The 21,089-nt window shown below is 45.5% G+C and overlaps 1 pseudogene; it reads left to right on the top strand.

Annotated features, from left to right (window-relative positions):
- The first annotated feature begins 1,207 nt into the window (after window positions 1–1,207).
- Window positions 1,208–21,089, top strand: part of LOC131501618 (leucine carboxyl methyltransferase 1-like) — a 38,652-nt pseudogene continuing 18,770 nt past the window's right edge.

Below are 21,089 nucleotides of genomic sequence, written 5' to 3'. Positions count from 1 at the left end.
ACACTACTTACCTAGAAAATGTTTTAGAAGGCCCGTATAAAATATATGTAACGAATGTCTTCGGTATGTGTAATAATGAAACACATGTGAACCACCCCAACTTGAGAAATTATTGAAGGGCCTAAGTAACCCTTCCCTTCCAGTGTTGTATCCTCTCCACTCTCTTAAGGTCACAAGTGTGGTGATTCCTGTCTCCCTCCCTCCCCCCGCCATTCCTTTATTTTTCTGTAGAGTGTTTTATCATATATATGTGTGTATCTCTTACCATCCGTTTTGCTTGGTTTGGACTTTATAAAAGTGTTACATCCCTTGTTTCACTGAATATTATGTCCTTAAATTCAGCCAGTGATGCTTGTAACTGGCAGCTCTGGTGCATTTACACTGCAACATAGTTTTCCATTGTACCAGTTTCCCACACGTTCCTGCCTCCACATTTGAAAGGCGATTATGTGCGCAAAGCCCTTACTTAGCACAGCTCCTGGCGCAGAGTCAGCACTCGGTGAACATTTGTTCAATTGTCGAATGAGACTGAGCCCCGACTAACTGCAACACGAACACTTGTTTCCTCCAGCTGGACTCTCTGCCCTTCGACCCAAAGCTGAGCATCCTGCTAGCTCTCCCGCCCTGCGTGAATCACAGTTATAAAATTTTCTGACCAGCAATAAGAAACCCAAAGCCTGGGGTACCTGGGTGGCTTAGTGGGTTAAGCGACCACCTCCTGATTTCAGTTGGGGTCGTGATCTCACGGTGGCGAGATGGAGCCTAGCGTCAGGCTCTGCGCTGCGCATACAGCTTGTTGCAGATTTTCTCTCTCCTTCCCGTGACCTTCCCACTTGTCTTCTCTCTCTTTCTCTCTCTCGCTCATAAATAAACACACACACACACACACACACACACACACACACACACACACACACACACACACAAATGAGTAAATGAATAAATAAGTAAATAAATAAACAAATAAATGAATACCCAATGCACTCCCAGCGCACCCACGACCACAATTCCCAGAAAGCATTGCGGTGCTCTCGTTTTGCGTCCACTTGTTTCCTTCCCCTCCTCAGCGTACTTCCGGGTGGTGTGGGCGGGACCAATAGAGCTATCCAATGAGCCATTCCTGGGGCCAAGGGGGCGGAGAAATTGTCCAATGAGCGTCTGGGCAGAGGCGCCAATGAGCGGGAAGGTTGCTGGGGCAGCTGACGTGAGCGGCGTCACTGAGCCGCTCCTGCTGAGGCCGCTGGAGCCCAGCCCCTCTCTCCAGCCTTCTCGGAGGCTCGCTCTTTTCCAGGGCGTTTGTGGAGCTCGCTTCCATGTCCCCGGTGGGCACGGCACCCCGGAACCTCCACGCCCATGGCCGCTAGCCTGAGGAGGCCCTCTTTCTCCGCCTCTTCTTCCTCCTCAGCCGACCCAGACGACGAGGGGGTGCGCGGCACTTGCGAAGATGCTTCTATATGCAAGAGGTGCCTGCCGGGCGCGGGCTTAGGGGCCGGCGTCCCTGGGGGGCTGGGGCCTAGGTGGGAGGCGGGCCTGTGATGCCAGCGTATTAGGAACATCCTGGTGCGCCGGAAGGTACCCGTCAATTTCGGGCGACCCTGGTTTCACACCTGTGAAGTGCACAGAGCAGCGTTTCATTTATTTAACTGGTAATTGTCTCACTCTGCCGTGTGTCAGGCCTGGGGAGAGCGTGACTGGGAATCCGGCCCTAAAGCAGCCACACGGGGTCTTGTGGCCTTCGTGAGGCTCAAGTCTTGCTGGGAGACAGACTGCACTTCACAGACAGTGAAGCAAATAATTCTAGTCTTGAGGAGTTAGGAGAAGTGCAAGTTCTTCCTCTTTAATAGGTTACGTTTCATTGGGGGTTGTTACGATCCCCATCGTGCCCCTGAAACTCAGGCCAATCGAGATGGGGGAGCGGGGAGGGGGAATGGCCTGCCGGGGCCCCATAATGTTGCTGTGCAGAGCCAGCATTTTCCAGAGCTCTTGCCTCTATGTATGTATGCCACAGGGGTCTACATACTTGGGGGTGTAGTGAGGGCAGTATCGTGAGCACAGACATGTATCACACACCTGGAAGCACGAGGCTCGAGTGTACTTTATTCATTCGTTCCACAGAAATTATTGAGCGTATCCGTTGTGCCAAAGCCTTCTTTTTTGAATGGTTGGTGGGTATTCAGTTTTTGGGAACACATGATGAAAGGACTGACGTGGCGTCTGAGGGCAGCACCATCTCCTCGGAAAAGACAGGAAGCAAATAATTCCCTGTGAAATACATAATGACGGTTTTGTGTTGAGTGCTGAGAAATACGGCATGCCATTCGAGTTTGTCATTGAGGCAATAATGTTGAAGCTGAGATCACAAGGCTGAATGCAAAACGGGGATATAAGGAGGGTGTTGGGGCAGAGCAGGGGAGTGCGAACTGTTAAAGGAATGGATAGAATGCCCTTGAAGCTGGGGCCACTAGGGAATGGAGGTGGGGAATGCCAAGGTTTTGGGTTAAGGCTCACACTTTTTGTAGGTTCTTGGAGACTAAGCATAGTGATTTAAAACATGGACCTTGGGGCCGGGCTCTGTCAAGCTGATCCTAGCTCTGCCACTAAACCATTCTGCATCAAGTTTCTTGATCGGGCTCTGCTTCTGATGCTGCGTCTCTCTCTCTTTCTGCCCCTCTCCTGCTCATGCTGTGTCTCTTTCTCTCAAAAAATAAATGTTAAAAGAAAAATTAAGAAAGAAAGAAAGAAACCACAGATGCTCACGTCCTACTCTAGACTCACGGAATCAGAATCTGCTGGGATAGGTCCTGGGCTGTAAAGACTGGGCGTGTTTGCCATCTGGGTGCATTTCATTGAAGCTTCTTTTGCACTGACCTTTCCCTCATCTGAAAAAAACATGCAAAAAGATTGTGAGAATCCGTAAGTTAGTGTTTTAAGACATGTTGTAGGTCTCTCTCCTTCAAGTTCTGTGATATCTTCACCGTAATGTGTTAAACCCTTCAATCTTGTCAAAAGACCACGTTATTAAATAGGGATTCCTTGCATGAACCGTGGGCTGTCTGTCGTCTGAGTTTTGAAGTGGGGGGATAACAATGGTAACCCACCTTCGGGATGTAAGGATTCAATGAGATCACAGACACGAGGCAGTTAGCACAGGATCTGGCACAGCGTGAAGCCTTCAATAAATTGTTGCTACTGGTTTTGATTTCCCTCCATTCCGAACACTGTTTGGTTGAAGTTACTGAATAGGTCATACCTGTGGATCAGGCTGGTTCCCCCCGCCTTAGGTTACGGCCATAAAAGCCCTAATTTAACACAGGAGCCAGTTAGCTTCCCAGGACTCGTGCGGTTCTGTTACTTCTCTTGCAGGTTGTTCCCTCCTTCCTTTCAGAGCCCTCCCGGGGATAGTAGTGACGTGAACGGTGTCAGACGGCTGTCGGCAGGATTAAATGTGGCGCGCTCCCCACAGTGCCTGGCACACGGCAGGTGTCGAAGACTGGTGGTTATTATCAGCACTGTCCCAGTCGTCATCGTCAGTGCCGTGACCATCAGCATGGGCCTGTGCTCTCAGTCCTGCGGTCCTACAGCGAGAACTCTTCTGAGCGGACATTCTGGGCTTATGCTTAAAAATTCCATGGGATTCCGCAAGTATTTTTCCAGCACTTGCTGTGATCGCTAACTCTTGCCACTACCCATCTCCCCTCTCCTTGTCTTCCCCGTCCTGTGCTGCCTGCCCAAGGCAGTTTCCTCTGTTGTTTACCCCTGACCCCCTCTCCCCAGACCCTCCCTGTGTCCTGGGAAATTCCCACTCCTTAATCGCCAGCCTCGTCTCCTTCCTCAGCCTCTCCTTAGCCATCTCTTCCCTCTCTTTGCTTTGACCCTGGTCCTTCCCCGGGGATATCCTTTTTTGAAGTCCTCTCAGTTGGTGCCTCTGTTTTCTCATACCCCGGGGTATGAGATTTCAGGATCGGGGGTGCAAGATTTGTGTCCTTGTTCTTTGACCCCCGCCCAACCCCCGTTTCCTTGAGATCCATGGTCCCCAGTTGGAGCATCCTCTCTTCCTCCTCATTACTGTTTTCTCCTGCTTATTCACCTGATTCGTGGACATCTTGGGTGCCTGGCCCACAGTCCTCCTGTCTGTCTCGACCTTCTTGCCATCAGCCCAGTCAGCTTCACTGTGCGTGTGGAGGACCCAGGCTATGTACAGGACACTCATTTTCTGGAACGCCTCATCTGTAGCGATCACCTCTTCTCATCCATGTCTGTCACCATTGCCGCGGTGGCACCCTGTGTTTCCGCCCTGGTGCCGCACCACCTGATGCGTGAGCAGCGCGGCCCCTCTCGACCCCGATCTCTGCTTTCCACCTTGCTTGGTCAATTATTTCTGCTATGTACTCAGGGTGTTTTTCCTTAGGACCTGAGGGGTTTTTTTTTCTGTCCTTTAGATGCCACTCTAGCCTGGTATCTCTGAGTAGAGCTTAGAGTTTCCCCTGAGATGGCCCCCTGAGAAGGACAATGGTGGGGACAGGCTTGTAGGAGGTGAGGGAGGGAGCCCTGTGGATGTCTCTGGAAATGGTGTCCCAGGCAGAGAGCAGGGCGGGTAGGAAGCCCCATGGAGGGAGCAGGCCTGACTTGTTCCAGGAAGGACCAGGCCAGCCTGAGGGAGAAGGAGGAGGGCTGAAGGGGTCTTAGGGACTTGTGGTGGTGTCCAATGGAGAATTTTGAACCGAGGAACGAGGTGACCTGACTTGGGTTTTAATGGGATCACTCTGGCTTCTCTGTTGAGAGCAGCCTGTAGGGAGCAAGGACGGAAGCAGGGAGATCAGTTAATAGGCTGATGGAATATTCCAAGACAGAGGCGCTGATGTCTTGGGTCAGGATGGTTGCACTGGAAGGGCTGAGAATCGACCAGATTCTGGGTACGTCTTGAAGGAGGAGGTGATGGGATGTGTTGACAGATTGGATGTGGGTGAGGCCAGTGACTGAAAGAAGAAGCCAAGCCCTCTGGCTCATCTCAGATACGGCTCCCACCAGGAGGCCCCTGACACCTGCAGACCAGGCCCAGCCCCTTCCGTGTTCTCTGTGCGTGTCCTTGGTGGTGGTCAGTCCAACTGCAGCGTAGGCGTAGTGTTGAATGTTTGTCTGCCCCCGCGAGAAGAAAGGTGTGGGGAATGACCGTGTCTGCCTTAGCCACGTGCCTGCTAGACCCATTTCTCAGGCGGCAAAGTGACGAGGAACTGAATGCCGATGCTCAGGGTTGCACTTCCTGATGAGGTCTCCACGTTCTGCTGTTCTGTTTCACTGGATTTGAGTGGTCTGTCTGTTTTAGAAACCAGGCCAGGGGCTTTAAGACTGAAATCCTGTTGTAAAAATTACAGAAGTTAATCGGATTTCAACCGAATCCAAAAATGTCCCCCTTGAGGTGCAGGTGGGTCACAGGATCACCTCTCTGGAGAGGCGGCATTTTCCCAAGGGCTTAGGCCTTTCCAGCACACGGATTGCATCTTTGCAGCCATGCCCAGAGAGCAGGGCTTGAGATCGTGATCTGAATATTTGAAGGTGGGGGCTGCAGCTTTCCATCCTCAGAGAAGATGTGTCACTTTAGAATTAGAATATTCTGGTGAGGATAAATTAGCTGCCCAACTTGCCCATCAGGAAGGTCCTGTAAATCGTGGATTTTCTGCAACCCTCTCCTCATGTTTTCAAAAAAGCAACAAATTAAATTTTGGAAAATATCTATGAAAAACAATGATTTCAAATCTAGAATACTAATTTTTTTAATGATTATGTTTTTAAGATTTTTTTAATTTTTTAAACATTATTATGATTGATGTTTTGTTTATTTATTTTTGAGGGGGGAGGTGGAGGAACAGAGAGAGAGAGGGCGAGAAAGGCTCCATGCCATCTACGTGGAGCCCAGTGTGGGGCTCGGTCCCACAAACCATGAGATCGTGACCTGAGCCAAAATCAAGAGCCAAGCGCTTAACCAACAGAGCCACTCATGTGCCCCTAAGATTTTTTCTTAATTTGTTTTGTTATTTTTTTAATGCTTATTTATTTTGAGAGAGAGCGTGTGCGAGTGAGCGTGTGCATGCGGGGTTGAGGAGGGTGGCAGAGAGAGAGGGGGAAGGAAAGAATCCCAAGCAGGCTCCACTCTGTCAGTGCAGAGCCTGATGCGGGGCTTGATCTCACAAAATGTGAGATCATGAGCTGAGCTGATACCAAGAGTCGGATGCTTAACTGACTGAGCCACCCAGATTCCCCCCCCACCCCCAAGATTTTGTTTTTAAGTAGTCTCTACACTCAACGTGGAGCTCGAACTCACAACCCTGAGATCAAGAATTACATACTCTTTGAGCCAGCCAGGTGCCCCTTAATGGTTAATTTGTTAAAGGGCAAAAGTGAGTACTTTTCCCTAACTCATTAGTCTAATTTGAATATACTGTACATATAAGTTTTTGTCTCCATTTTTTTTGTTGTTGTAATGGCTGAACAGTATTCCACAATATGGTTTTAGTTTATGTGACTGTTCTTCTGTTCATTTGGGTAGCTATGATTTTGCTATTAAAGCAGGGCTGCGATAAACATCTTTGCATGTGCGTTTCAGTTTTCTAGTGAGATGGATTTCAGGGGAGAAGCGTTTGCAAAGTGGTCCTCGAAAGAGGTTGTGTCCGTTTCTGTTCTCATGGTAAAAGAGATGCTAAACACAGAATATTCTCAGCCTCTTAAATTGTTTGTCAGCTGGCAGGTGGATAATACCTCTTAAAAATTTTTTTATTTTATTTAAAAAACTTTTATTATACTCACTAGTAAGACTATTTTTATTAAAAAAATTTTTTATGTTTATTTTTGAGAGAGAGAGAGAGCAAGCGGGGAAGGGGCAGAGAGAGGGAGAGAGAGGATCCGAAGCAGGCCCTGTGCTATTAGCACAGAGCCTGGCACGGGGCTCGAACTTACAAACTGAGATCATGACCTGAGCCGGAGCCAGACGTTCAACCGCCCGAGCCACCCTGGCGTCCTAAGACTGAGCATTTTTAGTTCTTCACTCTCTCTGATAATTTTTTACATGAGCCTTTCTCCTTATCATTTTCCTAACTGGGTTTTTGGTTTTTTGTTTCATTTATGTTTTTATTGGTCTGTAAGATCTTGTCATATGTATGGTAGTAGTCCTTTGCCTACGTATGTGTTCCATTATTTTCTCTCAAACTGTTGCTTGTCTTTAAGATGAGCTTGTACCATACATTTCATGATGCAGAAATTCTGAATCTTTATGGTGCCAAATCTGACAGTCTAACTTTATGGCTTGGGGCTTTTGGGTAACGTTTTATGAGACCATTTTCAATCACTGCCTTTTCTTTTAGCACTTTTATGGTTTTGGCTTCTATTGCTTAGAGCATTCATCTATCTTTATAATTTTGTATGTTATAAGTTAGCAGTTTTTGTTCCTACACTGTCCGTTGATGGTCTGTATCCTCCATTGATTTGAAATATCACTTACATACTAAATTCTTATGTATACTTTAGCACAGCAATGCGTAGATCATTCTTGACTTCCAGTCGGAATTGCTTTTTTCATTTCGATGCGTAAACATTTTGACTTGCGAAGTGTTAGTCGTGACTTGCCAAGAGCTCCTCTAGCTTGGGGTAAAACATGGTTGTATCAGGGACTAGCACAATCTCCTTAGTTCATTTGAGCAGCTGTACTCCAGGAAGAAAGAAAAGAAAACGATACTAACCAAAGCATGTGTTTGAGTCTGTGAAAGCAATAGTTTTTCAGGGAGTCCCACCCTGTAGACTTCTACATACTTCTCATTGGCCAGAATTGGGCAGGTGACCTCACCCCTAGCTGCAAGAAAGTGTGGGAGGGGAGAATTTCTCACGGGGCAGATTGATACCTCAAACAAAATGGGGGTAAGGAGGAAGGGGTAAGTGGATATTGAATGGGGAACTGGGAGGGTCAGCTATATCGCTCATCTTTCTTGTTCTTCAGAATTTCCCCAGGTATTCTTAAGAGACAGAGGGAGAGGGGAAAGAAGAAAATGGAGGTGGGAGAGCAGGGTAATGATTTATAGAATAAAATGCTCAGGTCTTTAGTGTTCAGTTTGATGAGTCTTAACAAGTGTATATGGTTGACTCTTGAACAGCATGGGTTTGAACTGCACTTATATGTGACTTTTTCGATAAATGCAGTACAGTACTCTAAACGTATTTTCTTTATGATTTTCTTAATATTTTCTTTTTTTTAGTGCTTATTGATTTTTGAGAGAGAGAGAGAGAGTGAGCATGTGCATGAGGAAGGGAGAGGCAGATGAGGGAGAAAGAGGATCCAAAGTGGGTTCCGCACTGACCGCAGAATGCCCAATGCAGGGCTCGTATCCATGAACTATGAGATCGTGACTTGAGCTAAAGTCAGACACTTAACCAACTGAGCCACCCAGATGCCCCTCTTAATATTTTCTTTAGCCTACTTTATTGAAAGAATACAATATATAATAAATCTAACGTACAAAATACATGTTAATCAACTGTTAAGACTTCTGGTCAATAGTAGTCAATTTGTAGTTAAGTTTTTGGGGAATCAAAAGTTATACTCAAAGTTTTGATTGCACAGGAGGTTGACACCCCAACCCCTGTGTTGTTCAAGAGTCAACGTACACGGTATATCTGTGTACCACCGCCCAAAACAAGATATAAAATATATCTGAAACTCTAGAAACTTCCCTTGTTATATGTTTCTAATTAGTCTCCTTACCCTCACCAGTCATTTTCTGCTTTCGAAATCTGTGGTAGATTAGATCTGCCTGTTTTCGAATGTCATAGAAATGGGGTCATACATATGTATTATTTTGTCTTCTTTCACTCAACTGTGTTCCTTGAGATTCATCCATGTTGTTTGCGTTATCAAAGATAAAGCCAGGGGCACCTGGGTGGCTTGGTCACTTGAGTATCTGACTCTTGATTCCGTATCAGGACATGATCTCATGGTTTGTGGGATTGAGCCCCATGTCTGGCTCTGCATTGACAGTGCAGAGTCTACTTAGGATTCTCTCTCTCTCTCTCTCTCTCTCTCTCTCTCTCTCTCTCTCTATGTCTCCCTCCCCCACCCCCTGCTCCTCCTCTGCGTGTGCATCCACACACACACACACACACAGTCTCTGAAAATAAATAAACATTAAAAAAATTTTTTTAAAGATAAAGCTAGATACTAGTTCACGTGATGAGGACAGAGTTCAATCAGTAATTAACTATTCCAATAAGGAAAAGAGTCTAGAGTGAATGAAACTCAACTTCAGTTTGTACAGAGGAGATTTTATTTTATTTTATTTTTTTTTATTTTTTTATTTTTTAATTTTTTTTTTCAACGTTTTTTATTTATTTTGGGACAGAGAGAGACAGAGCATGAACGGGGGAGGGGCAGAGAGAGAGGGAGACACAGAATCGGAAACAGGCTCCAGGCTCCGAGCCATCAGCCCAGAGCCTGACGCGGGGCTCGAACTCACGGACCGCGAGATCGTGACCTGGCTGAGGTCGGACGCTTAACCGACTGCACCACCCAGGCGCCCCAATACAGAGGAGATTTTAAAGACAGAATGAGGGAGTAAAGTGGGGGTGAATAAAGTCAGAAGTAAAAAATTACAAAAGCCAGGAAAGGTATTGGTTCATGTGAAACCACCTGGATTTGCTCACTGGGAGACAGGGACCTGATCTTTCAGTGTTGGCTAGAAGAAACAATGGATGCTTTTGGCAGCCTTGAGTTTTCTCGGGCAGGCACTAAGGGGTACCGGAATCATCCTAGGGGTGGAGCCTTGAGCTGTTAAAGTCTACATTAGTGTTCGTTCGAGTCTCTATACAGTAAGTCAAGGTTGAAGCCTAGTCGAGAAGAGGGCTCGAGGAACCTGGCTAGAGTTTGGTCAAGGAAAGAGTCTTTGTCAGTGTAGTTTGTTCCTATACATGTATGAATACACCATGATTTGTTCGTGTGTTCTCCAATGATAGGACATTTGAGTTGTATCGAAGTTTTTGGTCATTGTGAATAGGCTACAAGGGACATTCTTATACAGGTCTTCAATTTCTCTCAAATAAATGTCTAGGAATAGAATTGCTTAGTCACAGGGTGGGTATATATTTAACTGCTAGACTAATTTCCAAAGTCCTTTATCGCTTTCCACTTCCCACCAGCAATATATTGAAACTCCAGTTGTTCAACATCCTTGTTAACATCCTGTATTGTCAGTGAGGGTGAAAGAGCATCTCAGTATGGTTTTAAATTGCATTTCCCTGGTGACTAGTGATCTTAGGCATCTTTTTGTGTGCTTATTGGACATTCCTACATCTTTCGTGAACTGTCTGTTCAAGTCTTTTGCCCATTTTTGTTGTTAATGGTTTTTGGTTTTGACTCATTGGAGTTTATTATATATTCTGGATAGCAATTCTTTGTCAGATAGATATATTGTACGTATACATACGTGGGTAGGAAAATTAAAATTGAAAATATTGACAATAGCATCCAAAAACCTAAAGTGGGTAGGAATAAATATAATGAAAGACGCAAAACAACTTTACACAGAAAACCGTAAAACACTGTTGACAGGAATTCAAGAAGACTGAAATAAATGGGAGATACGCTTTGTTCATGCATTGGAAGATTTGATGTTTTGAGATTCCTGTTCTCCCTGACTTGATCCGTGGAATCAGTGCAATCACCGTCAAAATCCTAGCCATCTTTGTTTTTTTTAGAAGAAATTAACAGATTGTTTCGAAAATGTATATGGAAACGTGAAGGGTCTTGAATAGCCAAAAAAGTCTTCAAACGAAGAGCAGAGTTGAAGCACTTAAACTGCTTCATACTGCTTAATTTGAAGACTTGCAGTAAAGCCACAGCAATCAAAGTCTTTGGCATAAAGATAGATCAGTGAAACAGAATAAAGAGTCCAAGAAATAGACCAAACACAAGTACTGTTGGTTGATCTTCACCTAGATTGTCAAGCCAATTCAGTGGGCGAGAGGGACGTCTTTTTAATGAATAATTCTGGGTAAAGTGGATATTCAAGTGGAAACCAAATGGACCTTAGCCCCTACCTCGTTCTGTACACATTAATTTGGGATGGATCATAAACCGAAATATAACAGCTAGAACCATAAATCTTTTAGATGAAACCATGAGAGCATATGTTGACAACCTTGAGGTAGGTAAATGTTTTGGATACAGAACCAAAAAAAGCACTAGTTACAAAGGAAAAATGGATGCACTGAGAAAATGAACAGGCAAGACAGACTGGGAGAAAATATTCAGATTACATGTGCTTAAATGTTTTATTTTTTCCAAAAGAACTTTAGCATTATTCAGGCCCATGACATCCTGTTACTATATTCTGTATTAACTGGGTTTTTTGTTTGCTTAAGTCAGATAGGAGACATTGTACCATGGGAACTTTCTGATTGACTTCTCCTACTTAACTCACCCTCTTGTGAATGTTGGTTCCTTTTTCATAAATGCCTTGCCCACTAGTCAATGAGTACTTACAGTGGAGGCAGTAGATTTTAGGACATATTAACCCTTGTAAAGTAATTGGGTGTTAGCTGAAGCCAAAAGGCAATACCAGTAGCCTCTGTCAGGAAGAAACGATAGCGTGTGAGTTCATTGAGGCTCAGTTTTGTTTTCGTTTTTTTTAGGTGATTCAACACTTAAGGCCTTGCGGATCTACTTAAGAAAGCAACAGAGCTCACAAGAAAGGAAACAAACTGAAAGTCTGTTTAGGTACAAAGTCTGTTGCCCTTAAGACTTTGCTTCCTGCCTTCCATGTATAACCAAGAATAAAACTACCAAGAAATAGAAACAAACAAAAAAAAAAATGAGACTGAAAAAAAGAACAATAAAATTAACAATAAGTGGTAGAGCAGTATCTTAGGCTAGTATGCAGTATGTAGTTCAAATTTCAAACTTAAAAATTGATGCTAAGAGTATCGGATTGATTTTTGCAATTGCATTTAAGTACATTGTATGTATGTGTATGTGTGCATACGTTACATATATATGTTTAATGTACATATATATGTGTGTGTGTGTACATATATACACACACACGACCACGTAAACACACACACATACACACACACACAGATATCATTTAAGCAACTGAAGTGTCGGGGGAGGGATCCAAATCCAGGTGGGTAAATAGGTCGAAAAGCAATAGAATGAAATTTTTTTTTTTTAATTTTTTTAAAGTTTATTTATTTTTGAGACAGAGACAGAGCATGAACAGGGGAGGCTCAGAGAGAGAAGGAGGCACAGAATCTGAAACAGGCTCCAGGCTCTGAGCTGTCAGCACAGAGCCCGACGCGGGGCTCGAACTCACGGACCGTGAGATCATGACCTGAGCCGAAGTCGGCCACTTAACCGACTGAGCTGCCCAGGCGCCCCTAGAATGAAATTTTCTACAGGGGTCTGCAGCTTGAGGGACCGACCTTCACCTTAGTCTGTAAAGCAGTGCCTTCCACGGGGGGTCATTATGAGAGTTGTAGGCGTTCCGTTCCTATCGGTCAAGCATTTGGAATGATGCCTGGCATTGTAGTCAGCTCTCAGGAGTGTTGATAGAAGTAAATGAACCTGGCCTCGATCCTCACTGGCTGGGAGAGTGCGGAGGGCCCCTGCCCTTTCCTTCAGATGAAGAAATCCCTGGCGGAGAGCATGTCACACCTTTCCTGTTGTAGGTGGTACTCATGCCTATAGGGCAGAGTCAGTAAATGCTCTCGAGTGAGTAGGCGGTTGGCCCAGATCAGTGTTTCCCACGGAAGGAATGTGAAATGACTTTAGGTGGCACACAGATGTTTGAAATTTTAATAGTTAGGTATTTATTATAGTGTGTGTTAGAAGAAAATCCCAGGTAGCACGTCAGACCCGAGTACTAAAAAAAAGCGAGTTGATTTAGAGAAATGTTACACTGAACAGGTGGTACGTGAATGTCATGAAAATTTCAAAAGCAATAGGGATTGACCGAAGACTGCGAAATAGGTCTTTCCAAATCGGAGATTTTTGATTCTTTGGGTTTTAAACAAAGTCAGGATACACAAAAAGAGGGGATATTTTCTGGGTTTGGGCAACAGAGAACTGTGGTGGGGACAGACAGACAGCAGCACTAGGTGCACAGCGTCAGTGTAGAGGTGACCACTGTTCACCTTTTGGTGCCTACTCTGGGAAGTCTTGATATGTGTACTGTACATGTATGTATATTGACGTGTACGTGAATGTACGCATTCATCTAACAGAATTGGGAACATTCTGTACATAGAATTTTGTAGCTTGCTTTGTTCACCTGATACCGTAACCCCAGGTTCAGTGTTCTTACCGAAACCTTTTTGTGTTCATTCTTGACTATTTCCTTAGGGTAAAATCCTAGAAGTGGGATTGTTTGGGCATCGCATAAATATTACTCTTCAGCTTTGAGTACCAGCAGCCGAAGTGCCTCGTGGCATGGCAGTGACAGTTTACAGTTCTGGCGGCTCAGGTGCCCTCTTTCTCATCCTCACCAAAGCCAGGTTCTATTAAACGGTTTTGTTGCTGATTTGATAGCAGATTTACTGCTTGCTGTTTCTGCTTTCATTTTGCATTTTTTGGTTTCTTTATTTTGTATATTCAGTGATCACTTGGCTCTTTGGTGAACTGCCCATTTTTGGCCTTTCTTCTGGGATATTAGGATTTTTTTCCTTACTGATTCATAAGTTCTTTATGTTTTCAGGATGTTTCTATGTGATGTCACAGGTACTTTTCATCGCTTAATATTTGCTTTTACGTTTGCTTATGATATCTAAGCTTACTGTTGCTCATGTGGTGAAGGCAATACTGTATTTGATCCATGCTGTGACACACGTTCTTACGTCTTTGCCATCAGCTGTGATTTATTCTCAATGTGTCCTGCAGTCACTGCCAAGTCGTGTTAGAGTTGTCATTACCTGTGCAAGTGGATGTGGTCATTGTTGCTTGCGGCAGGGCCGGATGACTACACCGTCAGCTCTTGGGTGCTTCTGCCCACGTGCCTTTTAAGGGCCATTTGCAGAAGGAGCACAAATCCTGATGCTGTTGGAGAACCATCCATGGATACCTCCTGATGAGATCAAGAAAGGCTCAGTAACAAAACCTGCACCTGGAGGGTCGGCAGCGTGGAAGGAAGTCTTGGAGAGGATGATGGTGATCTCTTGGGGATGCAGCCTTGCCAATGCCCTTGGCGGCCCGAAGGTCAATATTGTGTGGAAACTCACAGATACCCCAGAAGGGAAGACTTAACCCTCTTACTGCATTCATCCATTTCCTTTCAATCTGTTTAAATAAGCACAAAGGGGCTTTTGCAGGAGCGTCTGGCGGCTCAGTCAACAGAGCATGCAACTCTGGATGTGGTTGTGAGCTCAGGCCCCACGTTGCACACAGAGCCTACTTGAAAACTAATTAAACAAACAAGTAAACGGGCTTTTTCCAACAAGCACAAAATTAAAATTGTGAGCAATAAGAAAAACATTAAGCTAACTAACTGGCAGTGTTTCTCCTTTCTTTTTTCAGTCTTATAATTGATAATGTCTTAGATGAAATATGGCATATAGTTCATGGAGAAAAAGTTTAAAACATAGAGATAAAACACACACACACACCAGAAATCGCCAGTACCCTAGTACTTGTCCTTAGATACGCACATACGCACATACACGTGTTCACGGGCACATTGGCTACATCGGTTTTTGGCCCAACATTTTTCCCTTCACGGCGTGTCTTCAACATCTTGGCATGGCTGATCCTTCTAGTTCATATCTGAGATGACCGGTGTTTCCTTGTGTGGATCCACCATGTTCAGCTGGGCTCCCAGGGGCGACAGAATTCTAAGCTCTGAAACAGGTTGCCCATCTCCCTTTGGAACTCCCCATCAGCAGTGCTCGCTAGTTCTTTGACCCGGACTCTTCTTAGCAGTGCTCTGTAAATCTTCTCATGTTAGCCACTCTGAAGGGCAGATCAGTGACATCCTTTTCCTCCCAGAAACCACTGGCAGTCTTCTAGATCTGGAGACCAGAGGGAGACGCATGTTGGAAACATTAGAAAGTGGGAGTCGTAAGGACTCGTGACCGGATACGTTTGTGTTCTGTCCCCACCTGTTACGTTTGTGCACCTCGCCGTGGTTTGGGGCCGCTGCACGTGGCTGCAGAGGTCTCTCCCTGGCTCCCACCACCCGCCTCTCTAGTTTCTCCTTGATTCTCCGCTGTTCCCCAGCCTCCCTACCGACTTTCTGTTCCTGGAACATTCCAAGGCGGTTCCTGTCCAGAGCATTTCTGTCTGCTCTTCCTCCTGTCTAGAACGCCTTTTGCACAGCTTTCTCCAGTTCTGTAAGCACCCAACTCAGCCCATTCCCTTTTCAGAGAGGCTTTCCCTCTCACATTCTCTAACGTAGGTCCATCCGTCCTCCATGCTGTTGTCCTTCATCTGTCACAAGCCCTTCCTTATCTTTGTGGCTGGTTCACTACTGTATCCCCAATGGTTGGCACTTAGCAGACACTCACCAAAGATGGCTTGATGGAATCAATAGTATTAACTTGACGGAGGATACGGTTGAGAGGAGGGGAAACTGCTCCTTGTCATCCAGAGGAGGGCGGTAGTAAGTCCAACGCAGAGCTTGTGGAGGGGGGCAACTCGATCAGCTTTTCAGCAGGTAGGGCTGCTGGGCATTGGAGTGACTGCCTTCTTTGTGGTGCGTAGTCAGGCAGTGGCTTGGTGTTGTGGAAGGATTCTGGCATCGGATGTCAGGGTTGACCAGGTCAGTTCCAAGGCCCCCTCCAACCCTTACGTCCATGTTTGATGTTCGCATCACTAGTCTGTGGTTCTTGGACTGCAGACACGGCCTTTACCACTAGATGGCACTAGGTGATTCCTTTGAGGCCGGTGCTCCTCAAATCCGCCAACAGGGAGAACACCACCTTCTCTCTTTTTTTACTTATCGAAGTATAGTTGAGATACAATGTTACATTAATTTCAGGCGTGCAACATAGTGATTTGACAAATCTACATATTACTCAGCCCTCACCACGGTTAAGTGTCGTCACATCTGTCACCGTACTGTTACAACAGTATTATTGACTGTATTCCCTATATTCCACTTTTCATCTTTGTGCGTTACTCATATGACTGGAAGTTTGTACCTCTTAAGCCCTCTTTGCCTATTTTGTCCGTCCCCCCACCCCCTCTGGCAACCACCACCTTGTTCTCTGTGTTTAAGAGTCTATTTTGTGTGTTCTGAGAACAGACTTTTCATTGCATTTTACCCCAAACACCCACTTCAACAAAAGCTTCACAAAACCGTCTTAACTCTTACAGTGTGGAATGCATACTGATATTTTCTACTTCACTCTATTCGACTGCATTTTCACAGATGGAGACTTGCAAACTACTACACTGATTTTATTATACGGATGGGTCATGATTCATCATTTGAAAAGCACCGTTTTAGACAGCTGAGCCTGTTCACACTTGTAAAACTTGGACAGTCTGGGCCCGTAGCAAATCGTGTCCCTTAATGAGTACTTTGTGCATTTCCGTGCTGACTTGCTGCCTCGAGAAGCCAAAAGTATGTGCTTCCTTGTGTGTGTGTGTGTGTGTGTGTGTGTGTGTGTGTGCGTGCGCACGCGCGGATGTGTGAACGTGGACATGAGAGAGACTGGGGGGGATAGGTTTGTACAGGATTAGCACCGCCAAAGTCAAGGCAGCGGTAAGCCTTGTCAGTGGATGTAAAGAGAAGATCTCATATCTGCCTCTGGGAGCTCAGACTCTAGCTGCGTAACAGTCACGCACCCCTTCCCCTCTCAGCTTGGTCATCAAGAAACACGGAAATGAGCTCATACACTCAGGATATCACTTAGGATGCTTCAGGGTGTAGCAGGTAACAGAGGCTTGACTCCATTTGGTTTAAGCAATAAAGACATTTAGAAACTCTAAAAATGTCTGTTGAGAGGTAGAGCGGGGTGCAGGCCCACAGTGGCTCGGCCTTAAGGATCCAGGTTTCTTCCATTACATGTCCTTGTCCTAAGGCTGGTTCCACTCATGGTTGCCAGGAGACCTTAAGTGGTCATTGGGGTTTCAGATCCCTGGCTTAGAACACTAGAACTTTGATTCCCTGTCGTGTGGCCTGGGGAGAGGTTAGGTTACTGTAGCATTTTCCAGGTTGTAGTGCATGCCAGAGAGGGTAAGCTACAACGGCATTTTCTAGGTTGTAGCTGTTCTGTTTATTTGTTCCTGGTTTTTCCTTTTACTCCTTAAGGGACGTGAAATGACAGAAATGACAGAGCCGGGGGAAATACTTAGGGAGTCATTAGCGATGTTTACAAAACAATTCTAGATCTCCTTTCCTGTGGACCCAGAACTTCTGGTTGAGTAGAGTTGTCTGAATAGTTCTGGCCAGTGAGTTTGCCGAGTGAATAGATGGTTGCACGTCTTCTGGGTGAGCTATGAGGCGAGGTTATATGCTCTCCAGGGTCCTGGAAACGGAATTAGCAGTCAGAATAAAGAGAGGTGACACATGGCCGCCGTGGGAAGGGTGAGAGGCAGTGTAAGTGAGCACCTCGGCGGATGGCTGAGTCTGTTTACATTTGTAACGGAGTGCTAAATGGGAGTGTGTTGGCCTTGTGAAGTAGATGGTTTTCCTCCTTGACCTGGTTCCTGAGAACCTGAATCTACTGACGTCTACTCACCTGCCTCCTTTTTATCCCTTCCAGGTTTGCAGTAAGCATTGGCTACTGGCATGACCCTTACATCCAGCATTTTGTAAGACTGTCTAAGGAGAGGAAGGCCCCCGAAATTAACAGAGGCAAGTGACCCCCTCCCTCCTCACTATTCCCTCATCAGCTGAGAGGCCTGGGGTTTTAGGGATTCATTCCTTTTTTTTTTTTAAACAATACAAATTTATTATCTTACAGTTCTGAAGGTCAGAAGTCAAACATGGGTCTTACTAGGCTAACATCAAAGTGTCATCAGGGCCGTTTCTTTTGGAGACCATAGGGGAGAGTCTATTTCCTTTTCTTGTCTACCTTCTGAAACCACCTACATTCCATGGAAGATGACCCCTTCTCCATTTCAAAGCCAGCAGTGTAACATAGGGATTCATTCTTAACATGAGAGTTGCAGTGTTCCTTCTCTCCGGTAGTATATGAAAGTGCTTATTTCCCAACATCCTCACCAACACAGTGTATTATGAAACTTTTCATCTGTGTTAATCTGATCCATGAAAAACGGTATCTTACAGTAATTTTATTTTAGATTCCTCTTATTTTGGGGTGAAGTTGAAGATCATTAGGATTATTTTTTTTATATATTTTTTAAATGTTTATTTTGAGAGAGTTCACTTGCTTGCAAGCAGGGAGGGGCAGAGGGAGAGAGGGAGAGAGAATGAGAGAATGAGAGAGAGAATCCCAAGCAGGCTCCATGCTGTCAGCACAGAGCCCGATGTGGGGCTCAAACCCTTGAACCGTGAGATCATGACCTGAGCTGAAATCAGGAGTCAGACACTTGCTTAGCCAACTGAGCCACCCAGGTGCCCCAAGATCATTTTATATGTTTAAGAGCCATTTATATATCTTTTACTGTGAACTGTCTGTTCATGGAAGGAATGACTTTTTTTGGCCTTGTTAAAGTGATAGTAACACTGTTAGGCTGTACAAGTCATTTCTATCAAGGCAGTGAAAGGATTTGAGACAGGAGGGTGACTTAGTCTCAGCCAGATTGAGAAATTGGCCAAATGACCCTAGTTCTTGTGGGTGCAGGGCATCTTGGCCCTAAAGATGGATCCTATGGGTAGTTTCAATGAGAAATGCGAAGAAATTTTAAAGTAGTGCTTCCTGAGAATAAGGACATGGTACTTACTTTGAGCTGAGGGTGAAACCAGGCATCAGTAAGATTGGACGAGGCCTGGCTAAGAGGCCTTAAGCCTCCCTCCCGCACTCTTGAGGACGCTTTCCTAACAGATGCTGCAGAGGCAGGGCCCCACCATGGTGCCCTGGGTGCTGGGGGCCCTGGGCAGCAGGTCAGCCCTCCGGCTTTCCTTCTTCCTCTCCCTGGGTTGGCATCGCTAGACTAGGGCCCCACAGTAGGAGAGTGCTTCCCAAACAGTGTGTGGGGAGCATTTTAAAAATTTTTCCAATGTCCAGTCCATTGTGGATGATACTCTGTAACCCACGGTAAAAAGGATTTACTAGAAAAGTAAAATGGAAGAGACACGTAACATTTACTTATTTTTGAGACAGAGAGAGAGACAGAGCATGAACAGGGGAGGGTCAGAGAGAGAGGGAGACACAGAATCTGAAACAGGCTTCAGGCTCTGAGCTGTCAGCACAGAGCCCGACGGGGGGCTCGAACTCACAGCCTGTGAGATCATGACCTGAGTCGAAGTCGGACGCTTTACCGACTGAGCCACCCAGGCGCCCCAAAAGAGACATGTAAAAAGACAAGCTCAAATTATTTACTAGTAGAATCCATAGACATGAAATCCCTATGTCAAATTGCAGTGAGTGTCTATAAATGCCACTCAAATTTTGTTCTTAAAATAGTAATACTGTAAGCAGAAGGGCTTTAGAACCCAGATCAATTTTATCTTCCTTTGACCCTCTTTTATTTCTTGTCTCCTCTGTTCCAGCTTCCCACGCCAGAGCTTAACAAGTCAGTTTATTAGGCACCATTTGCCTGTGCACCGCCCCCCGCCCAACCCCGCCTGTGATGTTTTACAAACATCCAGGCTCTAACCCGCAGAGGATGGAGATGAAGGGAGCACGCTAAGAAACATGGCTGTCTTTGCTTTGACATTTGTCTGCCCCATTTCCTGACCCCAGAATACTTTCCAGCGGGTCTCCCAATTTTGAGTTTCAGCCGAATTCTGAGTAGCTTTCACTTAGCCACGAAAAGACACATTTCTAAGAGGGACATTTAGATCCATGTTTTGATGTAAAATATTTTTCTTTCATATGTAGAATTGGGGGGCGTTGCGTTTTCCTTAAGGTAGTTGATCCAACCATTAGATAGATTGTGCTTATGTTGGTTCAAATGGCTTTAAAAAAAAAAAAAGGAAGAGAATTTTAAAGTCGTTACTTCTCCCATAAGGTCTATGGATAACCTAAACCGCTACCCCTGAAGAAGGGCAGAAGGGTTGTGTTTTGTCCTCCTGGTGTGAACTTTGCAAGGCTTATTTCCATCATCACTGAGTCATGGCTTGTCTCTGTCTCTCTCTCAGGATATTTTGCTCGCGTCCATGGCGTCAGTCAGCTTATAAAGGCATTTCTAGGGAAGACAGAATGTCCCTGTGAGATTCTAAATCTCGGGGCTGGGATGGATACCACCTTCTGGAGACTAAAGGTAAATTTAAAAATACCGCCCCCTTGTTTCCCCAATTCTTTAATTTTGTGAAGGTTCCCAGCGGGTTCAAAAATGTCAGGGGCACCTTGGCGACTCTGTCGGTTGAGCACCTGACCCTTGATTGCGGTTCAGGTCATGATCTCTCGGTTTGTGGGTTCAGGCCCCGCATTGGGCTCTGTGCTGACGGCACAGAGGCTGCTTGGGATCCTGTCACTCTCTCCCTCTCCCTCTCTCTCTGGCCTTCCCCCATCTCTCTCGCAAAATAAGTCAGTAAACATTTTTTTAAATGTTAGAAATATATTCAAAAGGAATGTGGTGACTGCCTGTCTCGCCTCCCTGTCCCCATCTGCTTGCACCTGCTGTGCAACCACTGTCAGCCACGTACGTGATATCACCAGGGCCCTAGATATGTGCCTTGCTTCTTAGCTCCTCCTGTTACAAACAGGGCTTTTGATCCAAATGCTTGTATACATTCTCTGCGTGTGTGCGAGAGCCCTGCCAGTGGAGTAGCTGAGACCAGGGGCCCATGCATTTGCCGTTTTGACGACAACAAAAGACTTCACTGTCGTCATGATGGTGTCTTCAGTATAGTTTGGAGATTTGCAAGGCTGGGTGATGGTAACATGACACAAAGCCCTTTTAAGTTTAGTTATTCATTTTGAGAGAGAGAGAGAAAGAGAGAGAGACAGAATCCTAAGTGGGGCTTAGATGCGGGGCCTATCCCACG

This window comes from Neofelis nebulosa, chromosome 18 (assembly GCF_028018385.1).
Source record: "Neofelis nebulosa isolate mNeoNeb1 chromosome 18, mNeoNeb1.pri, whole genome shotgun sequence".
NCBI lineage: Eukaryota > Metazoa > Chordata > Mammalia > Carnivora > Felidae > Neofelis > Neofelis nebulosa.
This window is presented reverse-complemented; position numbering and strand designations above follow the sequence as displayed.